Raw genomic sequence first — 18,393 nt, forward strand, 5'->3', positions numbered from 1 at the left:
GTAGTAACCACTAAATTCAGAGAAGTCACTGATTCTTCTCCGTCACTGTCAGTTTCTGCTTTATCGGTGGTGTAATCCGGCCGTATTACAATCATGTGATCACCATTTTACCTCTAGACCACAACATTCTGCTCCACCAAAAACTGTTCAAATGACTTTGGGCATTAAAAGCCATTTTCTCTAGAACTTACAACCTGGAGGATACACCTTCTAACTGAAATTAGAAGTCGCTGACCCTTACCTGCCCAGATCTATAAACTGCAAAGCCAAACGACAGCGTACCTAGAATGTGCTCACAAATAAGAAAATCACTTGAAGAAAAATATTATTACAGAAAGCGGAGGGTAATGATGCTGTTGGTGACGCGCCCCTGGGCCTGCTGCGTCGCGCGGCATCGCGCGCACGGGGGAGCTTACCCGGAGCCGGGCCTGTTGGGGATAGTAGTTTCGTGGCGGTGACCCGGTCCGTGCCCAGGGAGTCAAACTGTGTGGCTGAGTATATTAGCAGTAGATGTAGGACGACTACGCCACCCGTTGAATGCAGCTTTAGGGCTGCTGCTGCAGGACAGTCCGCTGAGGCCGGTGATTTGGTTGTGCAGCGTAGATGGTATAACCCCCAACGGGAGGGGTACGGCCTCAGGGCAGCAAGTGTAGATGATGGTGGTAGCGATGGTGCAGCAAGAAAGTTCAGAGACATGTGATGCAGATTCAGGGTTTTTACTCACAGGTGTTGCCCCGGTCACTCCGGCCTTGAGTGACCACCCGAGTCGTGCTGCGTCCACCAGGTGTGGGACTCGGCCAACTCCCAGGCAGCTCCAGAGCGTGGTCCTGAGCTCCCCTCTCTTCCTTGCTACTGGCCGTTCCCACCAGGGACCCACCTTTGTCCGGCTCCCTCGGGCCTCTTGGTGGTAAAACGTTCTCTGGCTTTCCTGACCCTATTCGTGGTGTGCCTTCCTGGTGGGTGTGGTGAGGGTCGTGCCAAAGCTTGACCACGACCTCCGGTTCCTGGTTAAGGATATCTTGCCTCTGCCAGTTTGGGATCCGGTACCCTTTTCTGCCAACCCTTCACCCGTTAACTTGTGGGATCTCAGGGTTCCCTCTTGTCCTGCGTCTCTGGGCCTTTCTTCCTCCTCCTCTCCACTACTGGCCTGGCCCTGGAGCTGGGCCCAGCCGGAGCCACAGCTCCCTGTCAGCCCTCCTGGCTGAACTCTCTCTCAGAACTCACCCTGTCTCTAGATGGTGCCCACCATATATACTCCCTCTATGTGTGAGCCCAGGTGACCAGCACCCAATGGGCTCCTACCTCTATGCCCAGAGCCCCTCCCCTATCTGCCCCTACACTACCCCGGAAATGGGGTGAGTGTAGTGCATGCAGCTATCTGAGCTCAGTCCCACACTCCATCCTTACCCGGGAGTGGAATACCACACCTCTGGCTTGAGGTGCAATACCCCTGTAGCAGCCGAGCCCTCGGGGTGCTACATTGGCGTCCTAGAACCCTGATATCTTATTAGATGAATTTACCTTCTCCCCCTTCTGTGCTGCTGAATGTGCTCATATGGTCCCTACAAGACCAGGTCCAGTCTTTCTGACCAAACTTCACTTTTTGTGATTGATAACATTAAATGTGCAGTGAGGGCCAAGTGTGAATTTCTGTACAATAACAATAGAATTTACCTTTATCTTAAATTTTCAATTTCTTTTAAAACCGACTAACTTCAAACAGGAATGTGATATACTATACAGAAAACATTACACCTGTGCCATGATATATCTCTAAGCTGTGCGCGGCTGATGGCTGTAATATACATTTATTCACGCCTGCAGGAGATGTGTTGGCATGGCTCCAGCCCTGGTTTCATGGATTCACTCCACGTCATAAATTCCATTATGTTTTCAATCCTAAGGAATTCAGATTACTGCACGATCTCTCCTGAAATGGGGGCGCTAATACTTTCTCTACTCTCCTGGTTAGGACTCATAGTAGCTCCAATGGTCCACCATAAATGAGTGTGACTCCGGTTTAGTGTTGGAATTCTCCCTTCATACATACGTTCTTGTTGGGGATGTAGATTTTTTTTTATTATATATCTAGTTGTTTATAGTTTTTCACTCTGTATGATTTGTGGTGGGATCAGCCTCCTTCATTGCAACTGCCTTGTAGTCTTTAAAAAAAAGTCTCCATTGCCTCTTCCAAATGCCTGGGATCTAAAAAGCTCAGCTCTGCACTATTATAAAAAGTTCTCTTTAAATGTCTAATATTTCTTCTTGACACTCATCTGATAGAAAATATTGGCCTCTACAATAATTTAGATTGCCAAGAGCCACTGAGCCCCATACTCTAATTACCCCAGAGAGGTTTCACCACTAGTTACTCACTATTTACTGATGAAGACCGTTGAGTTTCATTATTTCTGTAGATGTGTTATTGTCTATAGTCACAGTTTTGCTCATCACCCTTTAACCCCTCTACATGGATCTGGAGTTACACAGAGACCCCTAGGCTTGGGCCACGGTGTTACCTGCTGTTCTGTGGTGTGAGATGGGAAGAAGAATATTTAGGTAGCTGGGTCAGAACCAGGAGAGCAGAGAAAATACAAAATCAGAAGACACCAGTAGTCAGTAAACGGGCCGAGGTCACAACAAGAAACAAATACACAAGCCGGGAGCTGAGCACAGAGGACTGAACCAGAGGAGAACAAGGCTGTATCTGGCAGCTTCCGGCAATATGCTTCCAGCTTTAGTAGGGTGTGGTGCTCTCCAATTGGCTGAAGCAGGGAGCAGATTACTCCAGCTGGAAAGCACACACACCCATACTGCCAGACTGGATGGTACTATACAGTGGTGGCCAAAAGTATTGTCACCCCTGCAATTCTGTCAGATAATGCTCAGTTTCTTCCTGAAAATGATTGCAATCACAAATTCTTTGGTATTATTATCTTCATGTAATTTGTTTTCAATGAAAAAACACAAAAAGAATTGTCCTGAAGCCAAATTGGATATAATTCCAGACCAAACCTAAAAAAGGGGGTGGACAAAAGTATTGGCACTGTTTGAAAAATCATGTGATGCTTCTCTAATTCATGTAATTAACAGCACCTGTAACTTACCTGTGGCACCTAACAGGTGTTGGCAATAACTAAATCACACTTGCAGCCAGTTAACATGGATTAAAGTTGACTCAACCTCTGTCCTGTATCCTTGTGTGTACCACATTGAGCATGGAGAAAAGAAGAAGACCAAAGAACTGTCTTGAGGACTTGAGAAACCAAATTGTGAGGGAGCATGAGCAATCTTAAGGCTACAAGTCCATCTCCAAAGACCTGAATGTTCCTGTGTCTTCCGTGCGCAGTGTCATCAAGAAGTTGAAAGCCCATGGCACTGTGGCTAATCTCCCTAGATGTGGATGGAAAAGAAAAATTGACGAGAGATTTCAACGCAAGATTGTGCGGATGGTGGATAAAGAACCTCGACTAACATCCAAACAAGTTCAAGCTGCCCTGTAGTCCAAGGGTACAACAGTGTCAACCTGTACTATCCGTCGGCGTCTGAATGAAAAGGGACTGTATGGTAGGGTACCTAGGAAGACCCCACTTCTTACCCCGAGACATAAAAAAGCCAGGCTGGAGTTTGCCAAAACTTACATGAGAAAGCCTAAAATGATTTGAAAGAAAGCTCTCTGGTCAGATGAGACAAAAGTAGAGCTTTTTGGGAAAAAGCATCAACATAGAGTGTACAGGAAAAAAAAGAGGCATTCAAAGAAAAGAACACGTTCCCTACAGTCAAACATGACGGAGATTCCCTGATGTTTTATGGTTGCTTTGCTGCCTCTGGCACTGGACTTCTTGACCGTGTGCATGGCATTACGAAGTCTGAAGACTACCAACAAATTTTGCAGCATAATGTAGGGCCCAGTGTGAGAAAGCTGGGTCTCTCTCAGAGGTCATGGGTCTTCCAGCAGGACAATGACCCAAAACACACTTCCAAAAGCACTATAAAATGGTTTGAGAGAAAGCACTGGAGACTTCTAAGGTGGCCAGCAATGAGTCCAGACCTGAATCCCATAGAACACCTGTGGAGAGATCTCAAAATGGCAGTTTGGAGAAGGCACCCTTCAAATATCAGGGACCTGGAGCAGTTTGCCAAAGAAGAATGGTCTACAATTCCAGTAGAGCATTGTAAGAAACTCATTGATGGTTACCGGAAGCGGTTGTTCGCAGTTATTTTGGCTAAAGGTTGTACAACCAAGTATTAGGCTGAGGGTGCCAATACTTTTGTCTGGGCCATTTTTGGAGTTTTGTGTGAAATGTTCAATGATTTGATTTTTGCTTCATTCTCTTTTATGTTTTTTCCTTGCAAGCAAATTAAATGAAGATAATAATACCAAAGAATTTATGATTGCAATCATTTTCAGGAAGAAACTGAGTATTATCTGACAGAATTGCAGGGGTGCCAATACTTTTGGCCACCACTGTAGGTCTCAGGCACCCTAATCTTAGTGGCTGGGCAGAGCCTGGGCCGCCTAGAGCTTCTTGCTCTGACAACTTCTTTACTAGTACCACCTGCAGAATGAATAAGACAGCGCCTGGTGACAGAAGCAGATGTCTCAGGAGCAGGTCACAAAGGAGATAGGACACCCCTTTTGAAGAAGCCCTAATATGACAAAATGACAGAATACCAGAGCAGTAGAAATCCCCTAGGAGTAGTGACTATTTTGACTCCACATGAACTTGAAGTGACCGCGGGCAAGGCCGCGCATTGGTATCTATGATCTGGCCAAGCAAGATCCCCACACACAGACTCCATCTTGATAACCGTATCTTTACTCGTATACATTTTTAACACAGCAAAGAAAAAAAACAATAAGTGACAACCGTAAATATGCACAGTAATAACGTGTAGTGATAAGCTGACCCTCACTGTCCCTACTCACACGTTACCAGTCCTTTACTCCAGAAGGATGTGTCCCCCGTCGCAGGCCTGTCTGTCTTTGCAGGAAGGGGTCCCAGCCGGAGAAAAAAACAGGAACAACAAATTACGCTGAAAGGAAGGGAATACTTCGGCCTCTCGCCAGAGGACCCGCTTACAGTCTCTCTGATCCGGATAGCAGCTTTGGTGGATCCCTTATGTAGTCCACACTCCAGTAGCAGGGAGTGTAATAGCTGTATCCCTCAGCAGTGAAGAAGCTGGGGAAGGCCCCGAGGATATGGTGTCAGGTAAAAGAAATCCCGTTGAGAGTCTCTCCTGCGCCACGCACGAGGGCCTGCACACCGTCCTGGCTCTTTTCACAGACCACAGCAAACTCCTCGCGCGCTTTTTCCTGCTTCCCACTTTAGTCACGTGACTCTCTAGGGCGGGACACAGGAGGCTCAGTCTTTTTCTCTGTCATCACACCCTGCGCAGGTGCAACCTCTGGCCACAAGGTGGCAACATCATCCTGTGTAATCACTTCTGTAACAGGCTCTATATCAATAATCACAGAACAGCCAGAGCCGGCCAGCTCACTACAAACTTTCTAGAAATTAGCACGTAGTGGATGTTGGAGAGTGAAAATTGCAAAATAGTATTTTATTGCCCAACACATAGTGCCCAGATTGTGCTCCAGGAGACACACACCGTAAATTAAGTGGGTTCTTCTCACTATAGTAATGTCAAATACATGGATGCTAAATGTGGTTTGGGCGCACTGCAAGGCTCAGAAGTTAGGGGGAGATTTGACTTTGGGAGAGCGGATACTGGTGGATTGGTTTATGGAAGCCATGTTGCTTTTTAAGAGCCTTTTAGTCACTAATAATGTGGAAACCTCTGGTTTTCTATTGACAGGTGATGAACCTGAGTGGGGACTTGTTTTTTGTGAGATCAGTAGAAGTTGTTATTGCTATAATTTTCACCTACATAACATTGGTGGCTTTTTATTCTGTATTTGGAGGCAGAATGAATAAACAGTTGAACACCACGCTCTACTGGTTCATCCTATGAGGTTTTCTATTAGACTGTGAACTGTCATTGTCTTAGTGAATAATTCTATATTTTTACATAACTTGCCATTTTTACAGACAGTTTAAGTAGAAATGTTGAACAATATAAAATTCAAGGATATTTTATTCAAAAATAATTGGTTTTATTCTTGGCAGATGACTGTACCAGGAGATCAGAGGGACATCTGACATCTTCAATTTTTAAATCCGATGATCTTGAGATCCCACAAGATACAATTAAAGTGAATGCCATTACTCCAGATATACCATCATCCCTTCACAGCAAAGATCTGTCATCTGATCGACTGAAACAGATCCTGTCTTCTGATTCATTACCGACTGCTAAGGAAAATGAAAGTAAAAAAATAAGAATTAAAAAACAAATTGCTCCTAAAGCAAAGAAGCCATTTTCACATTCAGAATCTGGAAATAATATTCACTTCGAAAAGCCTTTTCTTAAACATCAAAAAATTCACACTGTGGAGAAAAGTTTTCTTGTTCCAAATGTGGGAAATATTTTAACCAGAAATCAGATCTTGCTAGACACCAGAGAACTCACACAGGTGAGAAGGCATACTCCTGTTCAGAATGTGAGAAATGTTTTAACCGGAAATCAAATTTGGTTAAGCACCAGAAAACTCACACAGGGGAGAAGCCTTTTTGCTGTTCAGAATGTGGGAAATGTTTTAACCAGAAATCAGAGGTGATTAAGCACCAGAGAACCCACACAGGGGAGAAAATTTTCCTGTTCAGAATGTGGGAAATATTTTATGCAGAAATGGAATCTTGTTATACACCAGAGAAGTCACACTAGGGAGAAGCCTTTTTCTGTTCAGAATGTGGGAAATGTTTTAACTATAAATCACATTTTGTTAACCACCAGAGAACCCACACAGGGGAGAAGCCTTTTTCATGTTTAGAATGTGGGAAATGTTTTGGGAATAAATCATCTCTTCTTAGTCACCAAAGAGCTCACACAGGGGAGAAGTCTTTTTCATGTTCAAAATGTGGAAAATGTTTTGGGAAAAAATCAATTCTTCTTGGTCACCAGAGAACTCACACAGGGGAGAAGTCTTATTCATGTTCAGAATGTGGGAAATATTTTAACCGAAAATCAAATCTTTATAGCCACAAGAGAATCCACACAGGGGAGAAGCCTTTTTCATGTTCAGAATGTGGGAAATATTTTATCCAGAAATCTGATTTGATTAAGCACCAGAGAACCCACACAGGGGAGAAGCCTTTTTCATGTTCAGAATGTGGGAAATATTTTAACCAGAAATCGCATCTTGATAGACACCAGAGAATCCACACAGGGAAAAGCCTTTTTCATGCTCAGAATGTGGGAAATATTTTGTGAAGAAATCGTCTCTTCTTAGTCACCAAAGAGTTCACAAAGGGGAGAAGCCTTTTTCATGTTTTTAATGTGGGAAATGTTTTACATGGAAATCAACTATTAAAAAACATCAGAGAAGGCACACAAGGGAGAAGCCTTTTTCATATTCAGAATGTTGGAAATGTTTTAATCGAAAATTGTACTTTCTTAAAGGGGTTGTCCACGATTAGGGAAATCCCTTGTCATTCCTCATATTTGGCTCGTTAAAATAAAAAACACTCATATTCACCATTTCAGCTTTGTCGGCAATCGCATTCCCGGGGCTCATGTGAGGTTGTTACATCACATGAGTCCTGTGCCCAATCAGCGACGGCTTCACTATCCCTGCCTTCGGATGCATTGAACATCAACAGGAAGCCAGGGCTGCGGCTGCTCTCTGACTTCTTGATGTTCAATTTGTCTGAAGATGGGGACAATCACGCCAGCACTAATTGGCTGAAGAACTCACGTGACATAACAACCTCACATGAGCCCCGGGAACGCAAGTGCTGACACCGCTTGAACGACGCCTCCATGGGAGGTTTGTATCAGTGCTTTTTTTATTTTAACAGGACCAAACATGAGGATTGAGAATGGGTTGTCCATGTAGTGGACCACACTTTAAAAGTAAAAAATCCCACACAGAGAAGCCATTGTCATACCTAGAGTGTGAAAAATGAATTACTGGAAAATTGTATTTTGTTGACCATCAAAAATAATTCAGACTTAGATAAACTATATGTGTTATTGACACATTGTACAAAGAGATTTAACAGACATTGTATTAATAAATGAGAAAGGGAAATCACTTTAGAACGTATCATATTTCTTGGCCTATAAGACATATTTTTAGCATGAAAATATCTTGTTAATAAGTAAGTGTGTCTTATAAACTGGAGGCAGCTTCCTGTGACAGAGGAGAATGCGGAGACAGTGTCCTTCCTGATCACTGAGAGAACTGCTCTCTCTCCTCCAGCCCCACATGTATCTAACTGATTGGTGCAGAGCAGGAGGGGAAGGTACCAGGACCTGTACAGAGGCTGCACGTCCTGAGTGAGCGGATGAAAAACCTTCCACCTGACTAGCTCATGGACCTTTCCGATCATGTAATCATTCACATGACCTGGAAGGAACTGCAAAATGGGGAAATGTGTACACAGTGTTTGTGTATGCAAATTTGCATATAATAATAATAATCTTTATTCTTATATAGCGCCAACATATTCCACAACACTTTACAGACATTATCATATGTAGCAGAGCTGTGTATATGTGTAAATGTGCATATGTAGCAGAGCTGTGTGTATGTCAATGTGCATATGTAGTAGAGCTGTGTGTATGTAAATTTGTCTCACAAAGAAAAATCTTCATTAAAATGTATATACTTTATTTATACCGTATTAAAAAGGAACTACTACATATGTTTCCGATCAAATTTTACAAATTGGCACTATAGAAATGAAAAAAAATGTATGTAATTGCTAGGCCATAAAAATTAAATCAGGGGTTAAAGGCAGGTAGAGGAGGTGGGGATGGAGCCTCAATCCTTTCCCTATTTGTTATCCCTCATTATTTACCCTTCCTTGCCGCTGAGGTTTACATTCTAAAAGAGCGCAAGTTGTGGCACCCCCACTTTGTCGTATCACCTTTATTATCCCTAGATGATCCTAGGTACTACAACCACTCACAGAAGGAAAAAATTAAACCAAACATAGTTTTGGCAGATAGTTATCAGCCAAGGTATCCATAAATATTCACAATGCGTGAACCAACAATATGGCTTATACTACAATAAGAGGCTCCTTCAATATCTGCAGAGGTATACCGTATTTTTCAGACTATAAGACGCACTTTTTTCCTCTAAAATTTTGGAGGAAAGTGAGTGGTGCGTCTTAAAGTCCGAACATATGTTCTGTGGCTGGTGAGGGGGCTGGGGGTGAGTGACCGCGGGGGAAGAGCGGGGCACAGGAGGTAGCAGCCGCCTGCTGCAGCCTACGCTGTGCCTGCTGCTAAAGAAAATGAATATTCCCTGCTCCCCACGCCCATGGGCGTGGGGAGCAGGGAATATTCATTCTCCTTAATAGCGCGCACCCTGTAACCGAAGCGCGGCTCCTGCTGCCCGCTATTAAAGCTCATGAATATTCGCTACAACCCACTCCCATGGGTTGTGAATATTCATGGTCTTTAATAGCGCGCACACTGACCGCCGAGCGCAGCAGGAGCAGCACTGCGGCTACAATGTGCGCGCTGTGTGAGGGTGCATGGCAGGGATGCCATGCAAACTCTGCTATGCGCGGCTCACACAGTGAGTGTCGGCAGCAGAGCGGGACACAGCACAGAAGGAGAGAGGAGGCGAGTATGATTCTATATTTTTTTTTTGTGGGCAGCGTGATGGGGGCTCAAGGGGTGCCAAGCATACCAGGATGGAGGGGTGCCAAGCATACCAGGATGGGGGATCAAGGGGTGCCATGCATACCAGGATGGGGGAATCAAGGGATGCCATACATACCAGGATGGAGGGGTGCCATGCATACCAGGATCAAGGGGTGCCATGCATACCAGGATGGAGGAATCAAGGGGTGCCATGCATACCAGGATGGGGGATCAAGGGGTGCCATGCATACCAGGATGGCAGATCAAGGGGTGCCATGCATACCAGGATGGAGGGGTGCCATGCATACCAGAAAGAGGGGTGCTATGCATACCAGGATCAAGGGGTGCCATACATACCAGGATGGGGGAATCAAGGGGTGCCATGCATACCAAGATGGGGGGATCAAGGGGTGCCATGCATACCAGGTTGGGGGAATCAAGGTGTGCCATGCATACCAGGATGGAGGGGTGCCATGCATACCAGGATCAAGGTGTGCCATGCATACCAGGATCAAGGAGTTCCATGCATACCAGGATCAAGGAGTTCCATGCATACAAGGATGGATGATCAAGGGGTGCCATGCATGCCAGGATGGGTGATCAAGGGGTGCCATGCATGCCAGGATGGGTGATCAAGGGGTGCCATGCATGCCAGGATGGGTGATCAAGGGGTGCCATGCATGCCAGGATGGGGGATCAAGGGGTGCCATGCATACCAGAATGGGGATGAGGGCCATGTATACCAGAATGGGGATGAGGGCCATGTATACCAGGAAGGAGGGTCCATACATACCAAGATGGAGGATATTAACAGAATTGGGGGACATTATCCCAATACCAGTGTCAGCAGCAGACCCCGTCCCCCATAAAGGTGCATCATGACCACATTTTTATTCTATTTTCCTCCTCTAAAACCTAGGTGCATCTTATGTTCCCGTGTCTTATAGTCCGAAAAATACGGTAATTCAAATATTCATGAGACTAAATAAGTGTCCATGCCTCTAATAAGGTGCAAATAGTGCTACAGTGTTGTCACAGACAAATAAAATGACCATGCATGAAATTCACACATAGCTTATATTACATATAAAGCTCCTTCTATGTTTACAGAGGTAGAATTCAAATGTTCATGAAACAAATTGATAAATTTTACGTGCCTCTAATAAGGTGCCAATCAATAGTGCTACAATTTTGTCACTGACAAAATACCTATACATGTTGTAAATAGCGAGTCCATTCAAAATGTAGTAGATCCCAGCTTGTCACAGAACTATATACAGTGGTGGCCAAAAGTATTGGCACCCCTGCAATTCTGTCAGATAATACTCAGTTTCTTCCTGAAAATGATTGCAATCACAAATTCTTTGGTATTATTATCTTCATTTAATTTGCTTGCAAGGAAAAAACACAAAAGAGAATGAAGCAAAAATCAAATCATTGATCATTTCACACAAAACTCCAAAAATGGCCCAGACAAAAGTATTGGTACCCTCAGCCTAATTACCGCATTTCTTACAATGCTCTGCTGGAATTGTAGACCATTCTTCTTTGGCAAACTGCTCCAGGTCCCTGATATTTGAAGGGTGCCTTCTCCAAACTGCCATTTTGAGATCTCTCCACAGGTGTTCTATGGGATTCAGGTCTGGACTCATTGCTGGCCACCTTAGAAGTCTCCAGTGCTTTCTCTCAAACCATTTTATAGTGCTTTTGGAAGTGTGTTTTGGGTCATTGTCCCGCTGGAAGACCCATGACCTCTGAGGGAGACCCAGATTTCTCACACTGGGCCCTACATTATGCTGCAAAATTTGTTGGTAGTCAAGCAGTCCAGTGCCAGAGGCAGCAAAGCAACCCCAAAACATCAAGGAACCTCCGCCATGTTTGACTGTAGGGACCGTGTTCTTTTCTTTGAATGCCTCTTTTTTATTCCTGTACACTCCATGTTGATGCTTTTTCCCAAAAAGCTCTACTTTGTCTCATCTGACCAGAGAACATTCTTCCAAAACATTTTAGGCTTTCTCAGGTAAGTTTTGGCAAACTCCAGCCTGGCTTTTTTATGTCTCGGGGTAAGAAATGGGGTCTTCCTGGGTATCCTACCATACAGTTCCTTTTCATTCAGACGCCGACGGATAGTATGGGTTGACACTGTTGTACCCTCGGACTGTAGGGCAGCTTGAACTTGTTTGGATGTTAGTCGGGGTTTTTTATCCACCATACGCACAATCTTGCGTTGAAATCTCTCTGCTATTTTTCTTTTCCGTCCACATCTAGGGAGGTTAGCCACAGTGCCATGGGCTTTAAACTTCTTGATGACACTGCGCACGGAAGACACAGGAACATTCAGGTCTTTGGAGATGGACTTGTAGCCTTGAGATTGCTCATGCTTCCTCACAATTTGGTTTCTCAAGTCCTCAGACAGTTCTTTGGTCTTCTTTCTTTTCTCCATGCTCAATGTGGTACACACAAGGACACAGGACAGAGATTGAGTCAACTTTAATCCATGTTAACTGGCTGCAAGTGTGATTTAATTATTGCCAACACCTGTTAGGTGCCACAGGTAAGTTACAGGTGCTGTTAATTACACGAATTAGAGAAGCATCACATGATTTTTCAAACAGTGCCAATACTTTTGTCCATCCCCTTTTTTAGGTTTGGTGTGGAATTATATCCAATTTGGCTTTAGGACAATTCTTTTTGTGTTTTTCATTGAAGACAAATTAAATGAAGATAATAATACCAAAGAATTTGTGATTGCAATCATTTTCAGGAAGAAACTGAGTATTATCTGACAGAATTGCAGGGGTGCCAATACTTTTGGCCACCACTGTATATAGAAACCCCACATAGCTACCATTGTAATGTGACCCCAACACGTTTCCCCATTCCTGTTCAAGGTTGATCAGGAGGCTTTTTAGAAGTAACCTTTTTGGGAAGTGAAGGATCACTTGTGATTTCAAAAATTCATGTCATCCGTCTCTCAACATGTCATAATCCCATGTACAGCACCCTTAAATATGAGCTGTGTGTATGGAAATGTGCGCATGTAGAACAGCTGTGTGTGTGTGTGTGTGTGTGTGTGTGTATGTATAAATCTGTATATGTAGCAGAGCTGAGTGTGTGCACTGTCCACGCAGAAGTGTTGTGTGTCTATATGTGCACTGTAAACTGTTCATTAATGTTCATACTGGAAGAGGAAAAAATTGCTTGCACCAACTACCTTGGTGTTCTTATATCCAATCAAATACTGGACTTCAGCAATCAAGCCTGATGGTACCGGTTGCTCACATAAATAAGTACATAAATGTGAAAAAAAGTGGCACTCACCTGTCCTGTAAAATCCACTGTCTTTATTTAACAAAATATTAAAACTGTCTGTGGAGAGGAACAGAGCACATGGAAAGGATGACTGCCATTTCGTGCTAGTCTGCGCGTCATCCTTTCCATGTGCTTTGTCCCTCTCAGCAGCCAGTTTTAATGTTGTGTTAAATAAAAATAAATACATTGGATTTTACAGGACCAGTGAGTGCCACTATTATTATTATTTATTATTATAGCGCCATCATTCCATGGCGCTTTACATGTGAAAGGGATATACATAGCACAAAGAATTACAATAAATTTTGAACAATACAAGTAGGCGGCTGGTACAGGAGATAAGAGGGGAGTAGAGAAGGATATCTTGTGAGGATTGGAGGTTGCGTGTAGGTAAGTATCTGGAGACTAGGTCACAGATATATGGAGGAGACACATTGTGGACGGCTTTATATGCCATGGTTAGGGTTTTGAACTTGAGTGTCTGGGCAATGGGGAGCCAGTGAAGGGATTGACAGAGAGGAGAGGCGGGGGAATAGTGGGGGGACAGGTGGATTACTCAGGCAGCATAGTTTAGTATAGATTGGAGGGGAGCGAGAGTGGTAGAAGGGAGGCCACAGAGCAAGAGGTTGCAGTAGTTGAGGCGAGAGATGATGAGGGCGTGCACTAGTGTTTTTGCAGATTCGTGGTTGAGGAATGTGCGGGTCCAGGAAATATTTTTGAGTTTGAGTCGGCAGGGAGTGGAAAGGGCCTGGATATGTGGTTTAAAGGAGAGGTTAGAGTCCAGGGTTACCCGGAGGCAGTGGGCTTGCGGGACTGGGGAGAGTGGGCAGCCATTAACTTTGATAGATAGGTCAGTTGGGAAGGTTGAGTGAGACTGTGGAAAGATGATGAATTCAGTTTTATCCATGTTAGGTTTTAGAAATCTGTCAGAGAAGAAGGATGAGATAGCGGACAGACATTGTGGGATTTTGGTTAGTAGGGAGTAGTGTTGAGCAAATTTGTTCGGCATTTCAAATTCACGTTCGTGGTTACGCCTGTTCGCGCCAAAAAATCGGCTCCGCCGATGAACATTCCTGATTTCCCATGCTGTCACACAAATAACATCTGCAAGACAGCGTGGAAAATCAGGGATGTTCATGGGTGGAGCCGATTTTTTGGCGCGAACAAGCCGAAACCTCGAGCACGAACCCTAATTTGAAATGGCAAACAAATTCGCTCAACACTAGTAGGGAGGAGATATCGGGACCAGAGAGGGTAGATCTGTGTGTCATCAGCATAGAGGTGATACTGAAATCACTGGAACTCTATGAGCTGTCCCAGGCCGAAGGTGTGATGGAAAAGAGCAGAGGTCCTAGGACTGAACCTTGGGGAACACCGACAGATAGGGGGCGAGATGTGGAGGTGGTGTGTGAGTGAGAGACACTGAATGTCCTGTCTGTTAAGTATGAGGAGATCCAAGATAGGGCCAAGTCTTTGATGCCAAGAGAAGAGAGAGTCTGTAGTAATAGGGAATGGTCCACTGTGTCAAAGGCAGATGACAGGTCCAGGAGGAGGAGGACAGAGTAGTTTTGCTTGGATTTGGCAGTTAGTAGGTCATTGGTGACTTTAGTCAGGGCAGTTTCAGTGGAGTGGTGCGGTGGGAAGCCAGATTGGAGGCGGTCAAAGAGGGAGCAGTAGGAGAGGTGGAGGACAGTTGAGAATGGACGTGTTGTTCCAGTATTTTTGAGGCATAAGGAAGAAGTGATATGAGGCAGTAGCTAGTCAGAGAGGATGGGTCAAGGGAGGGCTTTTTGAGGATGGGTGTGATCGAGGCATGTTTGAAGTGTGAGGGGAAGACACCAGTTGTTAGTGACAGGTTGAAAAGGTGGGTTAGGGTTGGGATGAAGACTATGGTGAGGTTAGGGATGAAGTGGAACAAGATTGGGTCAAGTTCGCACTGTGAGGTGTGATTTGGAGAGTAAAGAGGAGTAAAGAGGAGAGTTGATCATCTGTAATGGTGGAGAAGCTGGTTTTGGAGGAGGATGGTTGAGTAGGTGTGAGGAGGAGCTGTGGGGACTTTAGGCAAAAGCTTTGTCTGATGTTATCAATCTTCTGCCTGAATAAGGCAAAGTCTTCAAATGAGATGAGAGGAGAGGGAGGAGGCGCTGGGGGACAGAGGAGAGAATTGAAAGTTTTGAATAGCTGTTCAGGGTTGTGTGAAGGAGGATATGAGAGATGAGAAGCATGTTTGTTTTGCTGCACTAAGTGTGAACTTGAAGATAGTGAGGGACTGTTTGAATGCGATGAAGTGCTCAATGGGAGTGGGACCTTTTCCATTTCTGCTCCGCAACCCTGGAGGCCCTTCGCAATTCTTTAGTCAGGCTGGTGTGCCAAGGTTGCTGGTTGAGTGGGTGAGCTGTTGTATGTGTGAGGGGGGCGACTGAATTGAGAGCTGCAGCTGTTGTGGTGTGTGGTAGGACGACTCGCTTGGCCACTTCCGGAAGTAGACTCAGGAACCTGGAGAGCAGAGGGAAGAGAATGTGAGTAGATTGTGGTCAGAAAGAGGGAGAGGTGAGCAGAGAGGTTGGATAGGGAACAGAGGCGGGTGAAGATGCGGTCCAGTGTGTGGTCATCTTTGTGAGTGGGGGCTGAAAACCATTGAGCAAGACCGAAGGAGGAAGTGAGGGATAGCAGCTTGGAGACAGATGGGTGGGATGTGTCAATGGGGATGTCGAAGCCACCCATGATGATAGTGGGGATGTCTGCGGAAAGGAAATGAAGCAGCCAGGTGGTGAAGTGGTCAAAGAAGATAGTGGCTGGTCATGGTGGGCGATAAACGACGGGCAATTGGAGGGGGAGTAGATGTGCACACAGTGCACTTCAAAGGATGGGAGAGTAATGGGGGGTGGCAGTGGGAAATGGGTGAAGGAGCAGTTGCCTGACAGGAGAAAACCTACTCCTCCACTATGCTTGCCATTGGAGCGAGGGGTGTGAGAAAGATGGAATCCACCATATGAAAGTGCTGCTGGGGAGGCCGTGTCAGAGGGGGTTAGCCAGGTTTCGGTGATGCCGAGGAAGGAGTTTATTAGTAATGGAAAAATCATGGATGTAGGAAAGTTTGTTGCACACGGAGCGAGCGTTCCATAGAGCTCCTGCTAGTGGGGCTGGGGAGGAGGTGGCTGGGCGGATGGTTATAAGGTTAGAAAGGTTGCGAGAGTTTGTTGCAGATCGTGGATAGGAGGTGGAAGTGACTGTGGGGATGTGGTGAGGAGGACCAGGATTTGGAGAGATATCTCCAGCAGACAGAAGGAGCAGGGAACGTAAGAGCAGGAGAGGGCACGAGGTGGCTGTCTGTGTTTGGAGACACAGGAGTGAATATTGAGGAATAGTTCCGAGGAGGAGGTGAGATGAATGGGGAGAATGGAGGGAGAAATGAAGAGTTCCTTTCTAGGTGTAGGGATTAAGGGGGTTAGTAGAAAGTGATAGACTATAGGGGAGAGAGTGAGCACAAATAGAAACATTGCTTACTTTCCTGGGTATCCAGTTCCCTTCTGTTCTTTTCAGGTTCAATTCAGGAATAATTCAAATGCCACACTTGTAGATCCACACAATTTTTTCTTCTTTTTTTCTCAATAATGTTCGTGCTGTGAATTTATATGTAAATAAACACATGGTTCAGAGAAAGACTAACAAAAGATTTAGTACATCGCTATTCTACACTAGTGTATTCAAATTTGTAATTTTCATCCTGTGTAGACACGATGGTCAGTGGGTGCTCTTGTTCACTGGCCTGGCTCTCTTTAGAACGAACACACGGCCTGGGTCGGATCCCACTGAACCCTCGTACTCTTTCTCCGTGGGCAGAACACTACTCAAACAACATAGGGTGAGGGTAGCACACTCTGGGAAGACTTTATTGAGTCACCAACAGTTAACAACATATATTACATTCCCTGCAAGGGATTGTCACTGTCACGGAGTCACACCCTTTTGCTGGCTCATCGAGGATTTGAACCTCCGCGTCTTAGGGACATCCAGGGCCAACTACCCCAACCAACAGCACCCTGCTTTTGGCGGGCAACCACAGAGAGGAGGTAGCGGCTAGCTTGGGAGGCTGACCGAGAACAGCAAGGTATGTGGCCATGTGACCATATTGTCCCAACCTGGGTTATCCAAATGCATTAGTGGGCTCGTTGTTGGGCAGTGGAGCCGTTCTGTAATACACCAGCTGGAGCCATGATCCCTATGCTGATGTCCCGTGGAATCACACCGTTGATAGGAGCAGTCATCTTTTTATAACCCTCAACTCCCATTTTGTAACATACCTGGCGGCGTCCTTGCATAGTGGTCCATCTCCCACTGTGCAAGAGCGCGCACTTGATCTCCAATCCAGAATGTCTCTCTGGCTTCCCTCCATGCTGTCTGTTTGCCTCTGTGTCTGCTGCTTAAGGGCGGCGCCCGATCACTTCCTGCTTTTTGTACCTGCTGCAGGCACACCCCTTGTGCGTCCTCAGCCTATTGCTGTCTGTCACCTGGTATTTAAACCAGCTGCTCCAATTAACCCTTGCCTGAACATTGTGTTTCATTCAGTGTGTTCTTTCACTCTGAATGTGCCAGGTCCCTTTCTGTGTTTATTTGCCTTTCTTGTAGGCTGTATTTCCAGTCCTGTCTGAACACGCTCCTTGCCTGTTCGTTCCGCCTTCTAGGGGCCGCATACCTAGACCCGCTCCCGTATCTTGTCTGTCCTGTCTGAACACGCTCCTAGCCTGTTCCTCCCTCCTTCTAGGGGCTGCTACCTAGACCCGCTCCTGTATCTTGCTACTGTGTCTGTTCTTGTCTGTATATTCTTCTAGCCTGTTTCCTGTGTTTCTCTATGTTCGTACCTTTCCTTTTTCTGCAGAGTCTGAACTCGTACCTAACTCCTGCTCATTGTCCCTGTACTTCCGTTTGTGAGTTTGTGGTCCACTCGCTACTTCACTGCAAGTACCCTATGGGTATCTGGCTCTGCCTTTGCTCACCGCTCCGGCGGTTCTAGCCTGCTCTGCCTTTGCTCACCGCTCCGGCGGTTCTAGCCTGCTCTGCCTTTGCTCACCGCTCCGGCGGTTCTAGCCTGCTCTGCCTTTGCTCACCGCTCCGGCGGTTCTAGCCTGCTCTGCCTTTGCTCACCGCTCCGGCGGTTCTAGCCTGCTCTGCCTTTGCTCACCGCTCCGGCGGTTCTAGCCTGCTCTGCCTTTGCTCACCGCTCCGGCGGTTCTAGCCTGCTCTGCCTTTGCTCACCGCTCCGGCGGTTCTAGCCTGCTCTGCCTTTGCTCACCGCTCCGGCGGTTCTAGCCTGCTCTGCCTTTGCTCACCGCTCCGGCGGTTCTAGCCTGCTCTGCC

At 45.7% G+C, this 18,393-nt stretch overlaps 1 long non-coding RNA gene across 2 annotated transcripts in view; it reads right to left on the reverse strand.

Moving 5' to 3' along the window:
* Positions 1-5,584: 5,584 nt before the first annotated feature.
* The window catches only part of LOC141270612 (uncharacterized), a 56,648-nt gene continuing 43,839 nt past the window's right edge, over positions 5,585-18,393 (reverse strand). For both annotated transcript variants that reach the window (XR_012321712.1, XR_012321713.1), the window contains exons 2-3: positions 16,543-16,658; positions 5,585-6,317 (exon numbers count right to left, since the gene is read on the reverse strand). This is a non-coding gene — a long non-coding RNA (uncharacterized lncRNA). The remainder of the gene's footprint in view (positions 6,318-16,542; positions 16,659-18,393) is intronic.

Source organism: Phyllobates terribilis, unplaced genomic scaffold (assembly GCF_046119375.1).
Source record: "Phyllobates terribilis strain yellow unplaced genomic scaffold, ASM4611937v1 Scaffold_5__5_contigs__length_657084704, whole genome shotgun sequence".
In the NCBI taxonomy this organism is placed as follows: domain Eukaryota; kingdom Metazoa; phylum Chordata; class Amphibia; order Anura; family Dendrobatidae; genus Phyllobates; species Phyllobates terribilis.